The sequence below is a fragment of the Schistocerca serialis genome, chromosome 4, assembly GCF_023864345.2.
Source record: "Schistocerca serialis cubense isolate TAMUIC-IGC-003099 chromosome 4, iqSchSeri2.2, whole genome shotgun sequence".
Taxonomy (NCBI): domain Eukaryota; kingdom Metazoa; phylum Arthropoda; class Insecta; order Orthoptera; family Acrididae; genus Schistocerca; species Schistocerca serialis.
The window spans coordinates 393377836-393386348 of record NC_064641.1 but is presented as its reverse complement, the minus strand read 5'-3'; positions in this window follow the sequence as shown (position 1 = coordinate 393386348).

Below are 8513 nucleotides of genomic sequence, written 5' to 3'. Positions count from 1 at the left end.
TTCCGGGACAACAGCTGAACCGTCAGCGCCAGGTGGCAGACGCAAGCACCCAAACTTGGAAGCGGAACATCCGCCCTATTACGGGAACACGAGTTACAAAACTGCGATACTCGTTGTTCTCATCTGGCAGACACAACCAACCGAAAGTATTGGTCACCCATTACAATGCGTGGAGGAAAACAGAATTCAGTCAAGTGTTATTTGTCAGACAGTCTACGCTCAACTCGAAGATACTAAACATGTCGAACATTTTCATTGTTCTCTCTCACCAATAATGCGAAAGTACGGTACACGAATATCACGCTGTGTTGCACAACGAGTGGAGCAGTTTGTCTGAATTTCTCACGTGCAGTTTTATGTGCATCTGCGCTTACGAGAACAGATTGCGAAAGGCAAAACTTCTCGAGGTATCCGAAACGAGTAACACGGCGTTCTTCGTTCGCAGCGAAACTCTACTGTGCCGCCGCCAGTGGGCGTTAACAGCAAGCAGTTTCTTCCTGAGCGGCGGAAACTTGTTGCTTCTGACCCCGTTTCTACTATCGTTGCCCGCCCGGCAGATTAGAGGAACTGTCATTTGTCACAAAACGAAAGGCACACTGCAGCATCGCTCCGCCTCGGGCCAGGCTCACTGCCGATGACTCGCTGGCGACGACAGAGCGCTTGCAGTAGTACCTGCGCCAGCAGCGGCCCGCGCGTCGTCGACGTCTTCGTCGTCGTCGTCGTGGCTGCTCTCGGCGCTGGCGCTGGAGCGCCGGCCACAGGGATGGCTCCCCGTCGCGAGAGAGCGCGCCGTTTGGCCAGCAGCGGGCTACGGGAAGCCGGCGGGCGTGGCGGCGGCGGAGCGGGTACCATTAAGCATTCGCGGTATCGCCGGCCGGCTACTGCAGCGGCGTGCGCGCAGCCCACGTCCCACCGCCAGCGGCCACTAGTGACATCTACATTCGGCGGGCGGAACCGCGGCGCGCGTCGTAACCCAGTTCTCGGCGACTCGTCTGGCCGTAGTGCGCGACGCAGCGGCGCGATCCCACTCGGCGCGTACGTCTCTTCCTCGCCTCGGCCTCCTGCCTCGCCTACCACCGACCCCTTCCTCCCTCCCTCACCGTCCGTTCGGCCGTACTGGCGTGCGCTCCTTTTCGCACTCGGCGAACATTTTGCGAGGCACGAGACGGGGAGAATATTTGGTGCCGTTGTCAAGACGACGGGCCAACCCTGCGATAAGGTGGGGCGATTCTAAAGATTTCCCCAGCGCCCTCCCCTCCGACCCCTCTCCGACAGTTTGCTTTTTTATTCTTCTTCCTTCGTCCTCCCCGTAATTTCTTTCTTCGCCGTCGGTGTACACTTTTTGAACGTCGTACCGAAAGAAAAGATTTTTAAGTTTAATTTCTTTCTTACGGAACGAAAGAAGGCGAGGTCCCCAAATATCTGAGCTGAGGGTGGGTGTTCGGGAGATTACCGCGCGAATATTGTAGCGGCTGGCCGGTCGATAGCGCCGCGACCCCTTCGTTTCTGCCCCCCCCCCCTCTTCTTCCCTCCCCCCCCCCCCCCACCATCAGAGCCTCGTCTTCCGCCCCCTCCCCTCGGCCCAACTACGGGTTATGGTTTATTAAATTTATTGATCGCACTGACCCTCCATGGCGGTTGTAATTCGTGCGTGTGCTTTATTTGGCAGGGGTGCCAGCGGCAGCAAGCGCGCTCGCACGCAACCGTCTTGGACAAGGCAGCGGCGAGCCTACGGGATGAGGACGATAAAGCGACAGCAGGTGACGTCTCGTCGCGGATCTACGTTGTATCCTCGCTACAGCAAGTAGCAGTCTGACTACAAACTGTTCAAACGTGCTTCACTATGACGTATGGATGGGAAAAACCAACCGGTTAAAACCGATACCGGTTTTTCGTTCCGAATATCCGGTTTTTTTTCAGTATTTGTTCGGTCTCTATTATAACAAAATGGTTCAAATGGCTCTGAGCACTATGCGACTTAACTACTGAGGTCATCAGTCGCCTAGAACTTAGAACTAATTAAACCTAACTAACCTAACGACATCACACACATCCATGCCCGAGGCAGGATTCGAACCTGCGACCGGAGCGGTCGCTCGAATCCAGTCTGTAGCACCGAGAACCGCACGGTCACTCCGGCCGGCTTCCATTATAACAGGTGTCCCTAATTTTTTCCTAATAACCGAGTAAAAAAAAACTGAAATATGAATCATATCAGTTTTTAAATACATCTTTTTGAAAGGACGAGTACTTTTTATTCGTACAATTTGCATTGCTCTGAAATATTCTGCTATTATGGAAAATTCTAAAAGCGATCAGTGCTATTTTAATGACAAAGTCGACTGAAACGAGCAAGAAACACTTGCTATAAGAATCGGTACAGCACTGCCGGGAAAGTACTGTACCTATTACCACGTGGCGTCGCCGAGTGGAAGGTACATGCAGTGTGTAAGACTTGCCCCATCGGGTCTCTTTGGTAGTTTCTCATTGTCGTCGTCGGATATCTGTTGTATTACAGAAGGGCACCAGCCCTAGTCTGCAAGTATTTTACGAAGCGTGGTATTCAATGCCCTATTTACTTTAAAAGATTAACTTGTCACGTATTATAAGGGGAAAAAAACGAACAACTCAGCGGATGATTCATAGTTTACAATCAAAATAGAAACCGGCTGATCTGCTGCTGCCTGTATAAGCTTGCAGCCCCTAAAAAGTACAAATCAACCGAAAAACTGAGTTCTGCAACCTCAGTTTTCACCTATTCTCACTGAATATTCTAATGTCGAAATAGTGGTATGGTGTTTCAAAACATTAGAATCATCAGGAGAAAACTGGTTGTTTGTAGCAGTCACCCACTTTTTGAGAAAAGCAGCGAACGGTGGACGCACTAAGTATTCTTTTATATGCATATTTAATTTAATATTTTGATTGTATGTATCTTGAAACTGACGGAGTCAAAAATTTTCAGTCTTTGTTTGATTTCTACGTTTATTACAGAAAATAATAGAAACAGAAAGCCGAAAAGCGGTTGTTTCAACGATAACCGCCATACCTGCTCTGACGCCTGTCTGTATTACAGGATGAGATCAGCAACAATACAAGACTGCACTGATGAAGGCTGTTGTGAAACCTAGCTCGCTCTGATCGTTCACGAGGTACGGACGGCGGCTATCGCTCAAACAACAGGTTTCCGGTTATACTGGTTCTTTTCGTTTTCAGTTCAAACTGACTGTTAAAACCGTTCAAAATAACCGGTTTCCGAAATAACCGACTTCTAAGTTTTTTTATTGCTAATAGCTGTAGATATCGAACAAAGACCGAAAAATTTTAATGGAGGTGAAGGAGCGGTAGTTCACAATTGATATGCGGTTAAGTCTCCGGCAGAAATCGGTCTCATTGTCTCCAGCAAAGCTTACGAAGGTGAAGACGAGCGTGGCGATAGCGATAGCGAAAGAAGTTGATTACTTTCCTGCAACGTCACTCTTGGACGGTCACAATACTAAGTGTCCAGTTATTATCCCAAGTTTAAAGCACGTCAGTAAAATTATAGGTAGTCCTATATCAGTCAAATTTACCTTCTCTTCCAAGGAACACTGTGGACGTCGCAAGTTCTTTGTGCCTGCTACCTTTTTTTTATCTTTGAAAGGAAATGGAGCATTTTCCTTCATTGCTACCCCACTTTGTAATAAAATACTTCCAAATTAGGGATGGTGCCATTCTACAATCCAGACGATACCTGAGGACGACAGCGAGAAACTATTGAATAGTCCAGTTGGGGGTATGTCTTACGCACTGCATGTGCAGGTGTACCGTCTAATAGACTACGCCACGGCGCACCAGGTACATAATTGTCTCTACAACGTTGTACCGATTCTTGCCACGTGTTTGCTGCTAGTTTCTACCGTAGGCGTTGTTATTAATATAAAGGTGACCGCTTTTGTCAGTTTCTACAATAACCCAATATTTGAAAGCAATGGAAATTGTACGAATAAGCATTACAAGTGTTTTTTTAATGTTTTATTTTAAAATAAATTTTTTAACACAATAACAACGGTAAATTTATACGCTGGTTATCAGCAAAGAACGAAAAAAGCCTTTTTTAACCGAGACCAAACATATACCAAAAAATTGTAGTTTTCAGAACAAAAATATCAGTATCAGTTTCAACCAGTTGGTTTTTCCCACCCCTACCACGAGATCCAGAAAGCAGTAGATGCAGGCGCCTACGTAGACGTTGTCTTCCTTGACTTTCGTAAGGCATTCGATACAGTTTCACACTGCCGCCTATTGAACAAAATACGAGCGTACGGAATATCAGACCAATTATCTGACTGCACTGAAGAATTTGTAACAAACGGAACACAGAAGGTCATTTTGAACGGACAGAAGTCTTCAGATGTTAAAGTTATTCCGGGCTTGCCCCAAGACAGTTTCATAGGACCATTACTTTTAACAATATATATGAACTGCCCAGTAGAAAACGTAGGAAGTTCCATGAGGCTTTCCGCTGATTCTGTACAGAGAAGTTGCAACGCTAGCAAGTTGTAACTAAAGGCAGGAAGGCTGCAGAGGACTGACGCTTGGTGCAAGTACTGGTAACTGATCCGCAACTCAAGCGAAGGTAACTTGTTGCGAATATATAGACAGAAATACCCTTTATTGTATGATGACACGACTGCAGAACAATCACAGGAAGCAGTTACATCCATAAAATATCTAGGAGTATGCGTACGGAGCGATCTGAAGTGGAATGACCATATATAATTAATCGTGGCTAAGGCAGATGGCAGAGTGAGATTCACTTGTAGAAGCCTCAGGAAATGCAGTCCTTCAACGAAGGACGTAGTACAAAGCATTAGTTCGACCATACTTGAATATTGCTCGTCATTCTGGGTTTCGCACGAGAAAGGTTCGATTTCATTTGTCAAACGGACGCTCTGTCAACTCCAGCGGCAGGCGCTGCTAGAGAGGTATTTTGTATCGTGGTATGATTTACTGTTAAAACTCCGAGAGTGTAAGTTCGTAGAAGAGTCACCCAATACATTGCTCCCTCATGCAATACACCTCGTGAAATTAGCATGGGGATAAAAATAGAGAGATTCGATTTCACTCGGAGGCAATCGTTCTTCCTTCCGACCATTCAAGCCTGGATCGGTAAAGGTGGAAAGTGAGTGTAGTACACAAAATATCCTCCACCACACACAGTAACAAGCTTGCGGAGTATAGGTGTAGCTGTGTGTAGGAAAGTATAGTCGTTCGACAATCGGAAGGAAGTGTGGAAAGCCTTGGACAAAAACTCCACTTGGTGTAACGAATGACAGGTCTCTCTAAAAGTGGATAAATCCAAGATAATTCCAAAACAAATAGAAGGAACCGATAACATCCGTTTACAAGATCAGTGCTGAACATCCTGAGCACATCACATGGTGCAAGTAACTGGGGCTAATACTAAGCATCTACAAGAAATATGACGATCTCGTAAAATCAGTATTAGGGCAGACAAATGGAAGATTTAGATTTATAAATGAAGGAATGGAAGGTAACCTGATGAAGATTTAGATTTATTCGAAGAGTCACTCGAAAATGCAGTGCAACTGTAAAAAAAAAATAGAAATAAAGTAAAAAAATATTGGTGCGACCTATCCTGGGGTATTGTTCCGCTCCTCTGTGACAGAAATGCCTGGGAACTTCGAAGGAAATCCTTGGAAGAAAGACGACATAGTTCCCTCGCAACCCTACAGCGTAAATTCGTAGAACCTGTGTTCGAAGAAAACTTTGTGAGCATTGTGCCATCACCGCAGTATAACTCACGTAGGCACCACTAGATTCCTGTAAGAGGCTTTAGGGCGCCTACCGAGTCGCTTTCCCTCGCTCCGCTCGCAAATGGCATATGACAGACAGTCGACAGTATTGGTACGGTGGACCCTCCGACACGCAGGATACAAAGTCCCTTTCGGTCAACACTTGTAGATATAGATTTTCCTTTGTTACACGTGCCATGGTATCATGGTAAATGGGATTTCGGCGTTGGTCTCTTCAGAGCAATATACTGTACATATTTGCCTCATCTCAAGTAAGATACATTTCAATAACACCATGCGTCCGACTAACAGCAACGCAGAAAAAGGAATTTAATTCTAGAATAAAATTCAGTAGTCAGTTGCACAGATATTTTTATTTCGGTTTACAGGTTCCACCAAATTAATTTATCATCTTCAGACTCCTACAGAATGAGGTATATTATAAATCGTTATACCTTTACCATACATTTATGTAAAGTGTAAGAAGCGTATTACAGAAATTTACTTAGTATTTGTTTAGCAGAGTCAACATCTTCTTCACAGAAGCATAATGCCACGGCATTTCCAAAACTGTACTTATTGTATGTGATTACCGTAAACACAGAAGGATTACAGTAAATGAATTACATCTATGTACATGTCAAGCTATTGGGCCATAGGTAAGGAACATATATGCAAAAAGTATAATATAACATATCTAAAAAGTACAGTTAAATATATAAGGAAATTACACACAGTACATTTCTGTGAAGATGATGCTGAGCTCCGCTAAATCAATACCTACTAAGTAAGTTTCTGTAATATACATCTTATACTTTACATAAATGTATGGTCAAGATCTAAAAAGGTACAATATTCCCAATTTCGCAACCTTCTGAAGACGGCAAATTAATTTGTTGAAACCGTTAAAGCGAAACAAAAATGTCTGTACAACTGACGACTGAATTTTATTGTGAAATATATACTACAGTTGCTGAAAAATAATAGCTATGAACAAGGTAATAAATTTAAGTTTATCCAGTTTAACTGCCTGAATACAAAATAAGATGCAGCGGTCTAGTTGAAGAAGTACCTCGTATCCTACTGAAGACGGCCAATGGCCAAAACGCGACAGAAAATTTATGAAACATTAGTTGTCCAGACAAGCATATAATTAAATTATAAAAATGTAACAGTTTTACAATAGATAAATACTGTTTTGAATCTCAACTATCAGTATTTTATTGCGTTATGACGAGTATTTCGAGTTCTGTGGACAATACTCAGGCGTTATTTATTTTTTCGTCACTTCTCTTGATCTTGAGAGTCGAATACACGGAAAACTGCGGCCTTGAAAAGATAGGTACGTTCTACGACTACCAACTGACGCATTTTTTGGAACAAAATATTTTACCACGACAAATTGCCTCTCTCAAGGCACGCATAAGTAAATATTCGGGACAGAATAAAATTACTGACGAGAGTGGCCATTAGTTGTACAAATGAACAGTTAATCTTTTATCTGCCACACCGTTAAGATATTGCTCCGACGGGTAAGTCAGAAGATGAATATTATTTTGTTATGAATAAAACTTAGAGTTTACGGGCACGAAGTGATTGTGTGGTATAGAACTGAAACACAGACCCAGTGTGCGCTAGGGAAACCCTATGGTTCTGATGTCATCTTTGATGCAGCCGTTACTAAGCGAGGAACCGTAATGGTTAAAATACTGGAATTGAAGTTGCTCAAATTTCCACCGACCCACCTTGATTTAGATTTTTCGTGATTTCTATAAACCATTATAGATGAATGCCAAGATGGTGCATTAAAGTAAGACTGAGCAAAAATCTTCGTCTATCCTCGTCAAAAATGAGTTGCGTCTCAATGCCAGCGTGACGCTGCACACCAAAAATTTATGACATCTGAGACCAAGTCTCCTACTTTTCTCCAAAAATATAGTACGTAAGTAGATATTTTCTTATAGTAAGTGGGATCGACCAAAACAGACACGCTTAGATCATGTTACTAAAGACCTGGAAGTAATGGATCTGTATGGCTAGAACTAGACAGAACACAATAAAGGAGAGTGGTGGTGAATGGTAAGGACAGCCAACGCCCATACTGGGCTGTGGCGATGTACGCTAAGGCACTCTCTTTGAGTAACCTTCCTAAAACTAAGAACATGTTCTAATTTCTACAAAAAATATGATAAAAGCAACCCAGTCTCTTTTTATAAAATATATTTGACAAAGCTCTTTTAGAGTGGCTGAAATGGCTCTGAGCACTATGGGACTTAACATCTGTGGTCATCAGTCCCATAGAACTTAGAACTACTTAAACCTAACTAACCTAAGGACATCACACACATCCATGCCCGAGGCAGGATTCGAACCTGCGACCGGAGAGGTCACGCGGTTCCAGACTGAAGCGCCTTTAACCGCACGGCCACACCGGCCGGCTTTTAGAGTGTAATGCGGGTCTAAGAGTAAGCTACACTTCATCCTTCGTAGACGTAACACCAGGTATCGGAAACATCAGAAATTCATTAAAGTAGAGAAGGTCGCTTATAACAATTACGACTCAAACTGTAGCATGCGTTCTGCAACCTTATGTTGGGTGATTAATATACGTGATAATCACAGGCTACTGGTTATTCGATGACGACCAAATATCAGTGATTTATTGCATTATGACGAGTGTTTAGAGCTTTGTGGAAACTGCATTCTGGAGAAGAT